Genomic DNA, 19571 nt, shown 5'->3' on the forward strand with positions numbered 1-19571 from the left:
GCATTTTTACTGTACTTTTTTAATGTGGAAAGTATAATTGTTTTGTTCATATTGTATTTATCCCATATATTCGGCTTAATCTGTCATGGAATCAACTCTATTATTATTACGAGATCTTAAACTTCCAACAACAAAGCAGAGACGCAGAGAACGTGAGAAAAAGCTTCCGAAGCTCACGCAGCCCGCGAGAGTTCATTTCCACGCGCGCGCTCTTTCTCATTCTCCGCACGATGAGTGCGAACTGCCAGCCGGCAGCATGAATTTTACCCCAACAAAGTGCATGGAATTAGTTAAATTCGAAGCACGAACGCGTTTGGATCGTTCCACTAGACGAAACGGATTGGACAATAACGACTATTTGTTTTTAACGCGCGCGTGTCTACCTCCGCCACCGTTCCGCGTGGGTCTCCACGGTGGAACCTAGGAACAACTGTTACTAATTTTTGTGAAAATTTATGTTTTTTGGACTGTAGAAAAGTGTAAATTTGAACTCATTCGGAATCGCAGACCGAAGCTCCCGGAATCAAGGGATCAGTTGAGGAAAATCAAGATATGACGAACGTGTAGGATTGATTGAACCACCACCCATCAAGTATAGTGCACGCCTTCTTCATCCTGGCTGAATTGAAGTGTGAAGTACCGATCAATCGAAGCGAAGTGGATCAGAATCGAATGGGTTTTTTTTATTAGTTGTGTAGGTTAAAGTAACACACCGAAGAAGAGAATCGTCAAGCGGAAGGGTGTAAGGGCGGAATACAAGACATCCTCCCCCGACAGCAGCCCAGCGTTGGAGCAAAAACAAACACGAAACGTCGAAGTGGATAACCGATAGAGTAAAGTATGTTGAAGAATTAATCAAGTTGAGGAGTGTGTGAGAAAAAGCTGGAAGCGAATATCGTATAGGCAAAGAAAAAAAAAAATAAGCAAGTAAATAGTGAGGTGACGAAAGCTGACGAAGGAAATGAGTTAAACGACGCAAAAAGAACAGCTGAGGGGAATACACAAGTGACAGGCTGAAACAGTGACAAAAATGATGATCAAGGTGTACCGTTGTGTTCGTCGGTTTAACCGTACTCGGATCAGTCATCGTCGGTTTTCGCAAGGGTTGTGCCGATTTTTTTTAGTAGTTTGTTTTATTTTCGTTGATTGTTGCTGCTGTTTGTTTGGCCTTTTTTGCCACCCCGCCCTGGTTTGGTTACCCGTGGGCCTGTGTGACCCTTTCTCGGCCCCCGTCTGTTCTGTCTGTACCCCTGGTTGAAATGTAGTTTTCTGTGTCATCTTGAACTGGTTGGTTTCGTCGTGTGTGCTGGTTTGCCTGGCTAGGGGGACGTTTGAAACCAAACTGGAGAAGTAATGAAATAAAATGATTACCGGCTGCGGTACTGCGTGGCGAATGGCGTCTGGACAGATGCATACGCAAAACATGCGGAAGGTGCCCGATGTAGGCAGATAGCAGCTTTTTCGAGCAGGTTAGCCTTTTAGGCAGCGGCTGCTATTGACAGTATAAAAATTGGAACCTTCTGGCAATGAAATATGGTTCAGATGTGGAACAGGCTTTACGGAAGTAAACAAGTATCGCTTGTGTCAGCTTTGCGTGCATTGCGTAAGCGTCGTTGTTTCATAAATTCATTATCAAAAACAATATTTTGGTTCAAGTTCATTAACTTTACGACGTAGTCGATGATAAATTAACGGCTTCTGATTACAGGACCAGGTCCATCCACCACTTTATCGCTGTCGATTGAAGTACAATTTTAGAATTGATGCTTTAGTCAACCGAAATTGTATGGCCCATTAGCTACTCCAAACAACATCCATTATCGATTAACGATAATTACCCCCCTCTAGCCCCTGCAGTATCCGTTAGGCACTGGGCATGTGTTCGACAATCACAAAACCCACAACAACCGCAACCAAGCAGCACGACGGTCGCAAGTTCGTTTGTTTTTCGTTGTTGTGTCTCTCCAATCTGTGGTCACGCTCACCTTGATAAGCCTGTATCGGGGAGGAACTGCTGCCTTTTAAGGAGTACATACCCCCGCTACACCAGCTCAGGCAGTCTAGTAGGCCTCAAGTCGTGTCGAACTGATCGCTTGGTTTGGCTTGGCGCTGATGCGATTGCTACGTGTAAATCCTGCAGAACCAGTTCCGTTTCAGCGTTCCACTTCTGAGCCCAAACAGAGCGCCGCGATTCATTCAATGACTGACGCTGCTGGCAGCACGCAAGTACGAAAAAGTAGGCAGACGGCAGGATTATAAATAGCTGGTGATGAGTTGTGCATTTGGATTGGAAATATCTTCGCTGAAATAAGTCGTTTTTCGCGACACAATTTGGACCTATGAAAAACCGCTTTCGAATTGTGCTCAATCTACACGAGACGGGGCGTTCTAATTAAACGACAATCTCTCAATGCTGGCAACTGAACGACCTTGGGACCATGTGTTTACTGGGTGTTAAATGCTTGCTTGGTTATGATTGAGCTTTACGCCAGCGCAGAAACTCGAGTCGAGCAGCTGATTGCGACAGGTTCGATTACCAGCTGAAATTGTGGGCGTCGTTGGTGCAGTATTGATTAGGTCTTTCGTAACTTAATCTTCTGATCGGTTGTTCTGGGTTGTGAGATGTTTTTGCACGCCCTCAGTCTGTTTATCCAGTTTACAAGGGGATAACTAAATGATATTTTTTATGACAGGCTTCAATAAAACTCAGCTTTCTAAACGTAAAATCATATATTTTTACAACTTCAACGCGATTTTTAATTATGATAATGTAAACAGTAACGTTTAGAGACACTATCAGCGCTACTAGTAGATACAGAACACTAGATAAGGATTGTCGTTGGTGTTCCCATTGTTTTCGCCTCGGAACATGTTTGTTTTGCTTTCGGTATATATCTGTCAAGTTATCGAAAGTCTCTCTAGTAAAAGTCTTTGGTCCGCACTTTTGGTACACGCAGAAAAATATGGCCTGCTTGTAACCACAAACCGTTTAGTTGAACTTCGAATTAGTAAAAGGCAGAGTTTGCCTTTCTTCAATTCAGTCTCGTTTATTTTTCTGTGATTTTTATAAATTCATGATCGAAAACGTCCAATGCATAAAATATACAGCAGAATAAATGAGAGGCAAACAGAAAAATTACGTGATATCTGCTATGAAACAAATTTCTATGTGGCATACTATTATAATTTCATTAGTTTTCACATGATATCTATGCGTGACAGGTAATTTTTATTTGCTACTACAAGTTGCAAAAAAATATGTGTGAAATCAATATATTCAATTTTCTCGGTGTACATTTTCGACTGTTATTGTTATGAGATGGAAGAGTTTGTATATACCGCACAAGGAAATGAAAATTCATTAAAATTCAGTACAGATTTAGACAATTTGTACATTCTAATTAGTGAAAATACACCAACCGAGAATGGCCATTGCTTTGATGGCGAAAAGAAACAAAAATGATTGGTCGCTATGAAACAACGATAGAGGATTATTTTTTTGCTTTTTTTTATTTGGCCCATTTGACAGGTATATCCCGGAATCAAAACAATGATGTTCCAACCACTGATGCCAGCGACAATCCTAATCTAGTGTTCTGTATCTACTGCGCTACTAGACAGTGATTTAAGCCACAGGTTTAGTAGAAGGGCGCGGGTCCAAAGTGATGGGATGTAACATGAATTCATTATCTTCGGCCACTATGTACCTATATTCCACCTTCCACAAGAAGAAAAAGCTTTCATAGCTATATAGAATGGTTACCTACCCTTGTATTCGTTGCTTTCAACAAACACGTGAAACGCCTAGTGCATGCATACTCGCGAATAGACCTAGTGATGCATATCTTACTAGATAGACTGAGAAGTCCGGGGCTTACCACTTATTTTTGTTTTGTTTGAATTCCCGCATATTTTTCAATACATGTAGTTGCATTTTAGCACTATTATAATGGTCTTCGATAAATTCGGTTCCTTTTTACAGTAGGGAAGTATCCCCGGTTGCGTGCCGGGTTTTGTTTTATGTCTATAAAATCAGTTTTGATCATGTGTATACTAGATTCAATATACCTTTTTCATACGAGGGGTAATGAGGTAAAAAAAATTGGCCACCAGTTGATAATAAAAAACCCGGGCCGGGTATCTAGCGGGCACATTAAATAGATCAAATGTGTTGTTGGGTGGCAGCTGCGGTTGTGTGTGATCCCGCTTTGCAGGCAGGTTACGATCACTGTCACAAGTGCGATAATTATAAGTTATTTCTGGGACGTCATCATATCCCAGGGATAGCATAAGGGTTAGTGCATTTGGTCGGAGTCTCGAAGGTTGCGGGTTCGAATCCTGTATGTGGGGGATTTTTTCACATGAATACTTTCGTTTCACTCACCATTTTGATCTGTTTTCTCAGTTGGTTACCACCAAAATGTCACAATCAATTGTGCTTTTGTAGCATTAGCATTCAAGCTTCGTTACAGTTGCAGCTTCTATCTGAGCTAGAGATGCTAGTATCATCACAGAAAAGTGACTTTTTATGTAGATTTGCAGGATCAGAAGTAAAAATATTGTATAGGATTGGAGCGGCCCATGAGGGACGCCTGCTTTGATGGGTAGATAGATTAACAATTCTGATAAGATACTTGTAAGATACGACGAGTAAGATAATTTTTAATTATCTTCATTATGCAGATTAGAAAATTGCTATTTCACATTTTGGCAATTAATGCTTTGTGCCAAACACCTCGAAAGCTTTTTAGATGTCTGCAAGAGCAATAGGAGTAATAAATTTCATGTGTTTTTGGTACTGATACATTTCTAGCATCAGCTATAGAATCACTTAAATTTTGTAGTACCGTATCATTGTCAGCTTTATTTTGAAAGTCATGATAATGATTATAAATATTCTCAATACAAGTTTTGTACCTTTCCCAATTCGCTTTGTGATAATTAAACACTGAACTAATGGGATTGGAAACAGCTTCTTAAAAAAGTAAAAAGTTACTGGAAGGTGATCAGAATCAAAGTCAGCGTGTAATCAATTAGCTATAAATGTGATTCTGATCTGTCATAACTAAATCAATTGTTGATGAATTCCCTACAGACGTTCATTTGTGAAGAAAACTGAATAAGCAGATCATTTAAAAGTAGTACGATTGCGTTGAGCATTATTCCAGGATCGGTGTTTAGCCGAAAATCATCGGTTCTAAAAAAGGTCGACCAATTTCTAAGTAAGTTTTTGTAAGTCTCCTTTCAAGCAATTAGTTTGCTCGCCAGAACATTGAGAAGGCAAATACGTTGCAGCAATAAAAATGCTACCAAGATCGATTTCAACTTCGATATTCCCACCCACATTGCAAAGCGTCAAACTTGGAGGTGGAATTTAGCATTGCAGAAATCAATTGAAACATTGATTGCGGCAAGAAATTCAATTTTTCTTCTGTAATGCTACCTAGATCAGTTGGAGCAAAGGATGCGTTGTGTGAAAACGAAATTGGAGGCGTGGTAGTCATCGTTTTTTTAGCTGTGTTACCTGCCACTGAAGCAAAAGATGCCGCACCATTATAGGATGGTGTGACGGAGATAGAAGATCCTTGTATAGATACAAAAGTTGTATTTCTATTTTGAAAGGATTAACATGTTTGAACTTATATTCTCGAAGTGTATCTGAAGAAGTAGGTAAAATTTTTATTTATTGCTTTTGTTGGTTTGAACGAGAATTTATGATTTTTACTCGAATAGGACATGCCCAGATATTCCGTTTATGGTTTTCACTACAATTAGCGTATTTGAAACTTTCTGTGGTTTCTTTCACCAGACAAGCGCCCTGTTTACGAATTATCATCACAAAGCATACATTTTGGAATCTTAATAAAATTTTGTGCCGTGCTCAAAGCTCTGATATCTACGACGTTGAATCAGATTTTGGATTCTTCCCCCATGTCGTCTAGAATGTTCCCACTGCACTCGTACGTGGAATATAAAACGTACTTTTTCTAACACTTTCAAATTATTAATCTCATTACAGTTAAAATGAATTAAACAAAGCTCTTGGATTATTCCAGAGCGTTGTGGTGCTTTGGGGTCGTTAGCTTTTCTCTTCACAAGAATAACTTGTAAAGGAGATATTTCGTCCAAACTTTAACCTTGCGGTAACCTTTTCAAGATAGCCTTGAACGGTCAATCTGTTTTGAAATCTTATGAATAAAATGTATATAACTTCGCCGTAAGATACAGGAGGAGTCGTTTGTGGCTAATCAAGCTATCCGCTGTGCCCAAGATACCAAAAAGCATTACAACGTAGCCTAATATCTGCTTTAGATCTACATATAAGAAAGTCTTAAAGAGCCATTAAGCCGTATATTATGATACAGGGTGCGCTAGCTGGATGTATCCTTATTCAATAATGAACAACTCCGTCATTAAGTGTTGATTTTTTTGTGTTTCGAATTCATCTCGTCAGTAACTAGCACTATCGATGTATCTAAACTAGTACCCAAATTTGGACACAAAAAATTCCAAACAGTTCACACGACATATGTGAACATCTAAGCAACTGACTCCGTAATTTTTCGGCCGATTTTCACAAGTGAACAAGTTTTTTTTATGATATTTTTTGCCATTTGTTATAAACCAGGTTTAGAGTACAACGTCGATTAAATGGCCACCCCCAATTTGATACACAAAAAGCAGCTCTTTTGCGGACATTTTGCATGACATTGGACAGCATTTCGGGCTTAATCGCAACAATTTCAGCTCGTATATTAGCTTTGAGTTCGCTTATTAGGTTTGCTAGGATAAACTTTACTTTTCAAGTAACCCCACAGAAAAAAGTCTGGTACCGTTAGATCCGGAGAAAAACGACTTTTTTGAGACAACGCGTCCTGGGAATTTGCTCTGCAAGAACTTGATTGTAGCGGCTGCGGTGTGGTAAGGTGTCCCGTCTTGTTGAAAATAGAAGTTTTTCAGTCCTTTTTTTATTTCGATTATAGAGGTTTTAACCTTAAGGTCATTCGCCTCTTCGGGTTAGAAAAATCTCTTATGAAAAATTTCTAACCCTATGTGCGGGGTCGGGACTCGAACCCAGGTGCGTTGCGTACAAGGCAATCGATTTACCAACTACGCTACGCCCACAGACAAAGTGCGCCAAAATCCAACAATACAGTGCGCCCTCGATGGTTTAACTCCTGAGATCGGCGGCGATACGACGCATTCGGATTATCGGAAACACTTTTTTTACCACTACAACTTCATTGGAACGTTGCGGGTGCTGTCGAATAGGAATCTAGGGAGTTGCTGCAGACCCGTACTCAAAGAAATTATTCACCAAATTACGGTTTGTCTTGTTAATAAGCACGCACAGTTTTCACTATTGAATCGTTTTCAATGTAAAATGCTACGATTTCAGCGCGTTCTTTTGGTGTGAATCCATTCATAGCTAAAACGGCACTAAAATACGTTTCAGAATTGTGTTTAGCTATCAAAATCGGCTGGAAAATGGCGGAGTTCAATGTTGAAATAGGATACATCCAGATGGCGCACCCTGTATATCAAAATGTTAAAATAGAAACTTGAAGGTTGTGAAAGTTTGAGCTACACGGAAAAAGAATTGTCCCTAAGATCGTGCATAAAGTGCCATGAATTCTGCAACAATCACGTTTTTACGTTACGAAAACAGAGGCCTGATCAAAAATCGTGTGTTCTACAATTACGTTCAATTTTCCTTCAGTAACGCCCGCGTAATGCTTTTATTAGTTGAATATATTTTTTTTGTTTTGTGAGCTTCAGTCATGGTTTTTGCTATGCCATTACTAAATCAATTTTTTGTACGTAAGCTCACAACTTTATGAAGACAAAGATCGACTCATGATGTTATTCATCGATTTAGGAACTTTAGTTCACAAAATCAAAACATTCTGGATATTTTCTCGTAAACTTCTTTACGAAACTCGGAATTTTATTCATGAAACCGTTCAACCCTCGTGAACTTATTCATGTTTCTTAATATATTAGTCGCCATCCAATAGTTCACAAAATCATCAACGATTATTCATGTATTCGTGAATTGGTTCATAATTCCTAATATATTAGTCATGATTCATCGTGCTCGTGCAATAGTTCACAAAATCATGATTCATGTATTCGTAAACTGATTCATGATACCTAGTGTAATAGTCACGAGTTACTATTTGTGCTCGTAAAATAGTTCACGAAATCATAAAAAAAAAATTTTATTCAAATCGGTTATTTGATAAGGCACGTTGCGTTAGCTTAAAGGTGCCAATTTTGTTTTGTTTTACATTTTAAATTGCTTAAAACTAGGGGATTACATATTGTTTTTTTTTAAATGAAACTAATGCGATTTTATAGCTATCTTATATATCTACACAAGGGGATAATATTATTTTCGTAAGATTAGGGGGGTCATTTAGTTTTTGTGGCAATATGGTTTGACATTTTTATCAGTGAGATTATTGGAGCAAATAATGTTTAACTAAGGAGGACAATTTTTTACGTCTATCTTAAAAGTAGGAATAACTAGAGGGCATGATTGAATTTTGTAAAGATTCGTAGTTATAGTTATTTTTGTGGGTAGTAGAGTTGGGAATTTTCAACGAGATTATATAATATAATAGTTAAAACTAGAAGAGACAAGAAGAGCTAAATGCTTCGTGATGATATTTGGGGGGGGGTGGTAGGGGTGTTACTTCTGGGTATAAGAGTCAAGGGAGGGAGGGTAGACAAAGATGGCAGGGAGAGAAAATTATTTCAGTTTCAGGCATCGTGAGATTCGGATCGGATGGATTACAAACTCGGGTGGCCTTCATCAGGGGAATCATGTACTGGGACGCCGGGTGGTCCTCCTCAAGATGGCAGGGGGTTTGTCCAGACGATTTCGTAGTACGGCTCAGATGTGGATCGGCTACATTTCGAGTTAAGCGTGTTATTTTCGTGCCGTAGGTCCCGTGTTTGTTGGCTCATTCGATACAGATGCTTTGATACAGGTGGAAGAGGGTTCTGAGAATGATAAGGAAAATAAGAAGGGGCAGTTAGACTTCTATATTGATGGTTTTCACAAAGGTGTATATAAGGGACATATAGAGGACATCGCGGCTTGCCAGCACATCTCGAACCGGGACGTTGGTTGGTCTTCCTCGGGCCCGCAGGGTATCCATTAGCCGAGACCTGGCGGAACTGTGCTCGGTGCACGCCCAGACAATGTGCTCGATGGCGACGGTTATCATCGCCACAAGCGCAGACAGTTCGGCCATAACAACATAATATAGGTATTACTCTACCGCAGGACCAGTAAAATTCGCTTTTATTAACATTCTTGAACGTGGATTATCGATGCCAAATGTGACGAAAACCTTAGTTTTAAGTCCCTAGCTACATATACCTTGCCATACCATAAATTTTTATTTTGTGAATTTATCAGCATTGATAAATTTGTACCAGCCAAGAACATCTTCATACTATGTTGCGTTTCGGCTTCGCCTCATCAGAAACCGACACTAACACATTGTCGGAATAGATTAGCGCCGGCTTGACGCAAATCCCTTAAAACTAAAACACACTATGTGTTTCAATCAAACGACTGATCAAACGTGATGTCCCGTTCGAGCAGAAGTTCTGTTTATGCCGATGAGACACAAGTGAAGCCGAAACTTGTCTTGGCTTAGCAGGCCTATGCGAAAGCACTATGCTATATTTCACCCTAAGAACATCTTACCGACTATTTGCTAAAACTTTTTGTCAACATATTATGTATAAACTTTTTGCAGAATCCTCACTATTTATGTGGCTACTAGATGTAGCTTATTGAATAAATTTTGGTATTTACATGTATGATAAAATCGAAAGCTTTCTCTCAAAAGGATTTATCGCGTGGTGGAGTAACTAACCGTGTCTTTAGGCTAGACCACGCATGGAAACTGTAGAACTGGGTATCATATCTCTTTACAACTTTCTTCTAAACATTTTCTCCTTGGTGCAACTTTTCTGAAACATTCGCTTCAATCTATCCACGTTTGGAGTTTTTTTGTGCGAATTAATAACATTGGTAATTTTGAGTAAACTCGATAACTTTGAAGTAGCCCTCTTGATAATAACGGATGATAAATTACCCCTCCCTGTCCCTAATGTTGCATGATGTACACTCCTAAACGCAATGATCAGTCTTGATGAGACCTTCTCCAATTGGTCTGTAAAGTATACACAACAAAACACTGCCAAAAGTTGTTGTGCTCCAAAAACTAAAACCGATAGCGTCAGACCAAATCGCCTCAACGTCACCCAAAGCTGTTGAAGAAATATTGAAAGAGTTTTCACACGGGCATGTGCATCATATTTGAAGACTGTGATAGGGAAGCGTTACCCTTAACAGTACCAGGTCAAAAAATTTCTGAAAATTTTGGTTTTAATGTTACTCTCATTCCGTTAATTTTTGATCGATTTGAATGGTTTTTAAACTTTAAAAGACCTGGGATTTTGTCTAGTTTCTGTGTAACAGATAGCGTTGGAATCCGTTGACCGGTTCTGGAATAATTCTGAATTCCCGTGGGGATACATTCGGTATCTCAGTGAGGTGATGGATGAACTTTGAAGAAACATCTCATAAATTTAAGTCAACTGTTTTTGAATTGACTGTTTTCCATTGATCCTTCACAATAGATTTGAATTGGACCAATTTTGATCACCGAAAAACTGCTGCGGGAGGACCTACGAGAATGTATATACTTTTCTATGAATCTAGCTTTATAGTTTAATATTTTTTATTAAATCGGAAATACTTTCAATCACACATTTTACGTCATTTTGAAAACCAAAACCAAAGCAACATTGCGACGAATTTTGCTGTCTAAGGATGGAATTTTACTTGTTTTGACAAGCGAAATAAAATATTGTGTCTCTTTTGATGTAAAACTCGGTTGAATGGAGAATTGTGAACAAAGCGCATTTTTGCATGTTCTGGAATAAAAATTCAGGTGAATTGTTACGCTCCTTTTATGTGCATCTTGCGAGAGGTAAATATATTTAAGTGTGAAGGTTTCAGGTTTCCACAAAACAGTGAAAACCATTATCAACAATGATACCATTGTAAAGCGGGTGGTCAGCAGAAGACGGAACTTGGTGATTGGCACCATTTTGGAGATTAGGATGTCAACTTCTGGTTACCACAAAACAGTGAAAATCATCAATGTGGTTGTCATTGGAAAGGAGACAAAAGACTGAACTTGATGATTGGTGCCATTTTGAAAACCAACGTTTAGGTGCTCTCTACATTATGTTATTTAGCAAATTTGGCTCAATGCACCTACTCATTTTGTCCTTCTTCGCTTTTTCTAAGATTATCATCTATTGTCCTATTCGATTACTCAGTAATGACGTTTTGTATTACGAAACATATAATTGGAATAAACACATCGCAACACCAACTTAACGAATCAGCATTGCGTGGAATGCAACGTCCGATGATTACCTTTATAATTGCCACCCAATTGCATGTAATGGCTTCAATTCCATATCGCACTCAGACACCAGCGGACAAACCCAACCAATTAGGGCACCATGCTCGAACCCTATTTTCAACAAGCACCCATTTATCACCCTCCGAAATTACCCCTGAAATTGCTCAAACCACTTATGTCTATAAATGAAATTCTCCCATCGGTAACAAATTCCAGTATGGTGGTCATTGAAGAACTTACAGCATACTTAATAAGCGCAGCAAAAAAAACAACAAATCAGTACAACCAATTACCCGCGCAGTGAATCGATCGCGCGGTTAAGTGACACGCAAAATGGCGCTCTCGATGACAAGTGTAGTATGTAGTTTGCTCTCAACGCGACCCGACGCGGGTGGGTTGTTTGCACTGACGTCACCCGCGTTAGATCAGAACTAAAACAACAAACGTGATGACGCTGCAGTGATGAGTGAGTAATAGATCGACAGGAACCGACCGAACATCCGAAACATCGAATCAGAACAAAAAAACCGGTTCCAGCGTTCCGAGTATTGTGTAATTTTTTTCTTACCAACGTGAGTGAAACTAATTGCTAACTCCTGCTGGTGTGCATAAAAGTGAATAATCGATTTATGTAAATAATTGGTTGAAAGGTTCGCTTTCGTTCGGCGCCTGGGAGAAACAAACTGCATTATGTTAGACCCGGACCCCGGCTTAGTGAGGGGAAAGAAGAAACCGGCTAGGAAAATCAAAATTCCACCGAAAATGGAATTCAGTGAAGGTGAAAATCAAACGAAATGAAGAAAGAAAAAAAAAGCGTGAATCAAAATTGGATTAATTTTTTTTTGCCTATGCGACGAAATCGCCGCCAGCTTTGATCAATGCTCACACACACACTCGGCATTCAACCACTGAATGTGTATTTTATTACTATTATTATTACTACTGTTATTGTACACACATGTTTTGAAAGTCATTTCTGGTGCCGCCATTAATTAGGGTTGCCTTCGATCGTCGTCGCCGTTGTCGTCGTCGCAACTGGATTATGTTTCGTTGCGACATCTTTATTTTAACGTTTTCCATGTGTTGTTGTTGTTGTTGTTCAAGGAAAAAACGCTAATCCATTTCGTCACCGCTGCCGGCCACATGAGCTGGTAACTTTTAATTGCACCTATTATTCTTGTTATTATTATTGTTGAAGCTATTGTTAGGCGGTTGTGACAGGCGCCCTGAAGGGAAAAAAGGAATATTTTAACGACTTGCGCGCGCGAAATCGACTGGAGCCGTGTGCCGCACTATTGTTTGTTTTGAATCAGACGACGAATAGACACACATACGCGCATGCATGCATGCGTGCATGTGGTAATTGTGTGGAAACAATAATGCGGATTTGGTCGTGTGCCAGATTTTGGATTGCGTTTCGTGACGAAATGATTGAGTTTCGATAACTGCTGAGCGGTTACATTGTTTCGGGGTTTTGCAAACGTGTCGCCAGTTGGTGGTGGTGACGGATAGTTAATTGGAATGTTGACAAGTGATATTTCTTTGGCGAATACAGAAACAATATCGATTCATTAGATCTATAGTGGATGCAGCTGATTGTTTCTCTGTTCATTAGTTGAGGTTTGTTTTACAATTTACAATTTGGTTCAAATCACTAAGTAATCACGAAAATGTGTTGCAAAAATCCCAGTGTAAACTAGTATTGAAATGTGCACCACAAAGGGGAATGCCAGTCGAGTACACTTCAAAATTTAAAACGTGGTAGTTGGAATTGTTTCCTACCAAGTTATGCAACATATAAATCACTTCAATCAGTAGGACTAAGGATTCGTAGCGATCCAAAAGACACATTTTTTTGTTTAATGTTATTATATAATTTACCTCGGGAAAATATCAATTTTTAAATTGCCCCTTTTTTGACATTATCCTTAGATTTGAAAACTCAGGAATGCATTTTTTGTTACTTATCAAATGATTGGTTTTGAGCTAATTAGTGCAAGGTCCAAAAATATACTTTATTTTATTGATTTTGTAAGCCACTAATTAATTTGTTAAATTAATTACCAAAAATTGCGCAGTTGTTTAAAAACTAAATGTCATACAACTTAGATTTAAGAAAATCTACTGCCATACTGTTTTCGCGCTTCAGTACAAAAGAAATATTTGCTTGCAACTATTTTCAATATTTTGAAGGATTCCCGTGATGGTAAAAAACCGAAAAATGAAAAGAAATGCGGTCACCCACCAAAAGCAAGTGCCAGAATACAGAAAATGTGCTTCCATGTGCCACAAACAGGATTGTACAATCAACACGCGAATTGACTCAAAAATTTGGTCGTTCAAGCTTAACTTTTCCCTTTATTTTGAAGAAACGCAATTTATCATAAACCAAAATATACGGCGATACAACTTGAAAAAATATCGATTTGCTGCCGGACACGTCACCGTAAACACTTTGCGAATGGAAACTTCATCATTTCAAATAATTAATCGTAATTTACATTTTACGTAAGTTTAGCCGCAGTGATGGTTAGTACACTGAGGTGCAGATGTTTATATCAGTAAATGCTTGCCCATAATTGAATAAATTCATCGAAGAATATCACGTGAAGAAGCCATGTTTTGACCGGTTATTGACAGCTTGTCTTTACGCAATAAAATGGCGGCTTGATTCAATAGACTAAGAAGACCATTTGTGCCGAAAAAGGACATTTCTCCAAACGTGCTACAAGCACGTCCAATCGAGAATTTTCGGATTGGAGACTCTACACGAGTAACGATTGATTTCTCGAATCAAGCGAAGATTAAAAAAATCAACATTATATTTGTCCAAAACCTTATTCGAGATATTCGTTGCACATTGCGTAAATCGAAGACAAGTTTATTATATGCAATACACTGTAAATGTATGTCTGAACAGTTTATAAATAAAATGAAATACCATTAAGAGGTACTTACAATTCGATGTTTTGATGATATATAGGGTCAAGTTATGCACTATTAATGTCAACAATACTGAGACAAATTTTTAAGAATATTTTGAAATAATTTTTTTACGGACAAGCAGTTTTTTACGGATTTCGAAGCCGTAACATTGGAGGTTCAGTATCTTCTGAACAGTTTTATAATGCAATGCAGCGTATCCTTTGAAAAAAAATGTCTGCCGCACATTGAGGGTCATTCGGTCTGTCTTCTCTTGCGTTTTCGTTCACGTCCATGTCGTCATCCGTACTGCATTCATGATGCTCACGGTCGGATGTTCTTGATTGTTTCTTGTACTTCCGGATCACTGCTGTAAATGCTTCTTCATCAGTGTTTGATTCTTTATTGGCGGTGTTGGTTGTTGGTTTGAAGACATTTTGTGTAATCGTTGTTACTGCGATGTTGGTAATGGCATTTGGTTTAGTGGTACTGCACCCGATCGTTGTTGAGCTGGTGTTTGTTACTGCCCGGTCCGCAGTCGTTGGCTTACCAAACTGTTGTGGTTGAGCATACGATGACTGTATACCGGCTTTGGTCGTAGCAGGGGGAATTCCTCTGCGCAAAGTTTTCCGTGGTGTAGCGGCTAATCGCAATATTGGCACGTAGGAATCTGCTCTGGATACGTAACTAGTGTTCGTTGAGAATGTGTAATACCTTGGGGGCATTTGCCTGAGATGCTCAAGTAAGAGGGAATAGGTTTTGTTGGCCGCATTCTCATTACACGAACGCCGTTGCAAAGTCCTGGGAAGAAATTCCTCCAAGTATCTTCCTTAACACTATCCACCTCTCCGTATTTTTCATGAGTTGTTTGATAGTGGCGGAACTAATACATGGTGCCAAGTCATGTAGCTTTATTTCAATACTGTCATTATCAATATACGTTGGAATGCTGTATAAAATGTTATTACATTTGACGACGTGTTTCAAGTTGTTCTTCGAGGCGAATGATTCTGCTTGATCAATGTTATTGAACGTAATCAGTACCTCATGACGTAAATGGTAGAATTGCACCGCATTAACTTCTGCTACGTTGAGCTTCATGTTCACCTTCAACAACCCAAGCAACACGGTATGTTGATAAGCTGTTTTTACAACACCGATGTCACACATTAATTTGTGAAAATATTTTTGCAGCAAGCGTTATTCAACTGTTATTCAATTAAAAAAGCGCAAGAGGCGGAGCTTATAGGCAACATGTTCATTTGCTCCGAATGATGTACCAAGAATCATAATAACAACAAAGATTGTTGCAATAATGCTAGCGATTGCTTTGAAAACAACTTTGTCGAAATGAAATGAAACTTAATGTGTTTCATGAAATTGTTATGCAAACAAAGTATAAATATTATGTTCACATTCAAATATGACAATATCATTAATGTGGGTGAAAATGTTTAACCAACAAAAATGAATCGAGTAATTTTTGAAAATACTTTGATATTTTTAAAGGGCCTTAAAACAACGTTGATATAAACTCAATAAATTTTGTACTTATTTTGTGAATTATTTATCGTACGCAAAGAACTGTGCTCAAATATGCTTTTTTTTTTTTCAAGAGTAATCAAAAATTTGAAGCATATTAATGATGAAAATTTTGGGTTCCGATCAAAAATCTATGCATATTAACTGTTCGTCAGCAACTTTTATCGAGAAAGAATTCATTCTATCAATAAATATGGCGGTTGTTTTTATTTCTACTATGTTACAAACTGAAGTTGAGTAAAAGTTTTATAAGTGTATCCGGAATCAAATTTGCTGACAAGTTGAATAATAATGTTATCTCCAGTTTACGCGATGATGCTTGCAACAAAATTGTTTTAGCTGTGCAGTAGAGTCACAAACACGTTGCAAAAAGCATCAATAATATGTGTCAAAGTTGATTATTTCAGAAAACATAAGCACCACAAATAAATAACTAAGATGTAACGTGCAGCAGCTGTGTTTCACACATGCTACAGTCATGTTTTTTGCAATTCTGTTGTCATTGTAATGCAACATATAACTTTTGTTGTTTTTCTAGAATATGTTGCAAGTGCTGCTTGGGAATTGCTCCACTTCACGATTTGATGGTCTTACCGGACATTTATAGAAGTCAACAGCAACACAGTTTACCCGCAACGAGATATAAAGTTGCTTTGCATTGTCATTCATTGTTTGTTCACGTTTCACACACTAGGTAGAAGGAATCAATTTTTGCTTTTGCAAATAGACAAAGCGGCGGCGCTCGGGTAAATTTGATCACTTGACCTGCTGTAGCAGCGGAGCGATTTATAGCTTCTGAACTGAGCAAGATGAGAAACCTTTAAATGTTTGCAAACTAACAACTGAATAAAATGTTAACAAACACTTAATGTAGAGATAGTAAAACAGTAAAATGGTCATAAAAATGGTGCTATGCTAATAAGAAAGGTTCGATAATATTATATGAAAAAACTCATTTTTTTAACTTTTGACATTAAAAATGAACTCGGGACCCCAAAATTACCCTCTTCAGCCAGATAAGGCAATGTTTTTTGGTTTTGTCCGATTTTTGTACAACCATCCGCCACTGTGTAAGGTCTCGGGTTGAACTCGTCCTATTTAGACACAGGCAAATCAAAATACGTTAATATTAAAAATATCGATTTTTGCATAGAATTTCGCGCCAGTCAACCGGTGTCACCGGTTGTTACAATCAACCTGCAGTTACTCCTTTATGCGACGCGATTAATCAACGAAGAGACATCAATATGCATCGAGAGCGGCTAAAATGTTGCGACTAGTTGCATCAGTTTGCGAAGAATCGTACATTTTTACAAAAAAAAACAATGTTAATTTTGTAATGGAAGATTTTTTACATTTCCTGTAAAAATGCAAAATGTGGATTAGCTTCTTTTGGACGCCAGCCCACAGTGGTTTTTTCGCCGAAAAATTATTCACGCGAAAACGGTAAAACGGAGAGGCAATGATGTCTTCTGAACTTGTTTTTACGAACATGTTTATTGAAGACCAACAATCTCTATTTATAGTACATTCGAAGTTATGGACCATTGTTTGTGAATCAGTGGCGTAGCCAAGGAGGGGTTTTGTGGGTTAAAACCCCCTCCAAATCAAAATATTTGAATTGAAGAAAAAAAAGTTTGATGCTGACTAGTTTATTAAATATTCAAATAATAATTTTGGAAGTTTATTATCTGTTCACTACATTGAGAACTTAATGTTTAAAACGTCATGGGGACTTTTTGTAAATTGTGAGAATGGGATCTTGTAACTAATATTTTAGTGAGGATCCTATAGTTGATAAATCATGTAAATATCAAGCAAAATAGCTCAATGAAAACGCCTACATAGAAACTGATGAAAATTGGAGTTTTACGCTTGTCTCTAACAGGTCAGAATCGGTTTTTATGTACATTTATATAAAGTGCCACTGGCTAAAATTGGTAATTAAAAAAAAATTTAAAATTTTTCACGTTTTTCGCTATTTATGATGTACATTTGGGTATCGAATTGAATGGCGCCAAGATTCCGTAATTTGGAAACCCTCAGCTTTTGGAGATTTAGTATTTAGCACTTTAGCAGCATAATTTTATTGATTAATTTTTCCAGTTGGATGAATTACTAATTCCAATCAAATTTAGTTCGAGGCTTAGTGTCTTCAGCAAAGTTTTCAAGAATGTTATTACAAATAGCTTGGTTGAAGATATGAATGCAACCCGTATTTGTGCATTATAGCATTATTGCACTACGAATTCCCTTACTAACGGTTATAGGCGGCAAAGAATTTGGGAGAACACCTTGTAGATGACTTTACTATCCTAGTATGTAAAAGTGACTTCCACGCCATTTTGCTATATATACTGGATTTCGTTTACGTCACCTTTCCATACAAGGGCAGTTCAGTAATGTGATTAATCGGTAATTAGTTGCAAAAATCCCGCTTAACACAATTTTTATAGATGGGACATACTACTCCCTACATCCTATACTTCGGTAAAATCTCCTCCTTCCAGATCTTCAAAAGCACCCAGTGTAGTGCTCTAGCCAATTCCTGTACTCTGTGTTTGAGTAGCTCACTTGACAGTTGATCATTGCCAGCGGTTCAACCGTCCTAGTTTTTCGTGAATCTTAGGTAGATCCGGAATCTGTCGTCGACTGCGCGCGTCTACAAGCTGATTCTTGCAATACTCTTGTCGTCTACTGCTTCGCTGTTTATGTGTTCGTCATAATATACTTATCAATCGTGAGATTTCTGCACAAATAATGTGTACACCTTATAAGGTGTGCAGACTATCCTGTGCGATAACCGGTTTTCTACACTACACACATCCATTCGCTGATCGTCTGCCACTTGATCACGCGTTGGCGCATTTTGCGCAGCTCTTGTGCCATCGTAAAGTGGTGTTTTTTGATCCACTCATTGAACTTGACCTAACCTGTCTCGTAGTCCGCCACCCAACATAACTGACACCTGCGGCAGGTACTTAGTTCTGCCTACGGTAGGGTTATAGCGCCCATGCCCGCTCACACCATCCCATTTCGCTATTACTGCAGAACACGGTAGTACCCAGTCGATCGCGGCCTACAGATTAAATGTCATCAATAGACCCGCAAACATTTTTGAAAAATCTAAGATTTTCCTCAAAACCCCCTCCAAACCAAATTTCTGGCTACGCCACTGTTGTGAATGACCCCAAAAGCATTTATTCAACTTGAAAGCTTTCATTAGTTATGTTGAATAAAAGCTTTTAAGGAATCTTTCACAAAAATATCGTAGATTAAGCTTAACTATGTTCCGAAAAGTGGTTCGACTTATCAAGATACATATCTTTCCAGAAGAGATCATCGGTCAATCTCCTACGAATTACAAGTTATTTGGTAATTTTCGGTAAAATTAGCAAACGTTTTAAAAGCAATAACTTATAAACGGGCAAGCACGGGCAGCCAGCTCTAATTGCATTTAGATAGGCTGCATCAACCCTATTTTTTGTTAGGGGAACCTTTGCCACTGCGACCACTATTCAGGTTATCTTTTGTAGCTACCCCTGTTTGCTCTACATGTTACAAATTACCCGAATCCAATGTAGTTGTAAGCGAGTTGCTTGTTTGTCCACATGTGTCCGTCCCAACCGGGTAGTACATTATTAA

General features: G+C 38.4%; 1 protein-coding gene across 1 annotated transcript in view; it reads left to right on the forward strand.

Moving 5' to 3' along the window:
- Positions 1-285: 285 nt before the first annotated feature.
- LOC131690057 (IQ motif and SEC7 domain-containing protein 1) overlaps positions 286-19571 on the forward strand; it is a 273302-nt gene continuing 254016 nt past the window's right edge. The window contains exon 1 of the mRNA XM_058975524.1: positions 286-838. The gene's annotated coding sequence lies outside the window, so the exon portion shown is untranslated. The remainder of the gene's footprint in view (positions 839-19571) is intronic.

This window comes from Topomyia yanbarensis, chromosome 3, assembly GCF_030247195.1.
Source record: "Topomyia yanbarensis strain Yona2022 chromosome 3, ASM3024719v1, whole genome shotgun sequence".
Classification (NCBI taxonomy): domain Eukaryota; kingdom Metazoa; phylum Arthropoda; class Insecta; order Diptera; family Culicidae; genus Topomyia; species Topomyia yanbarensis.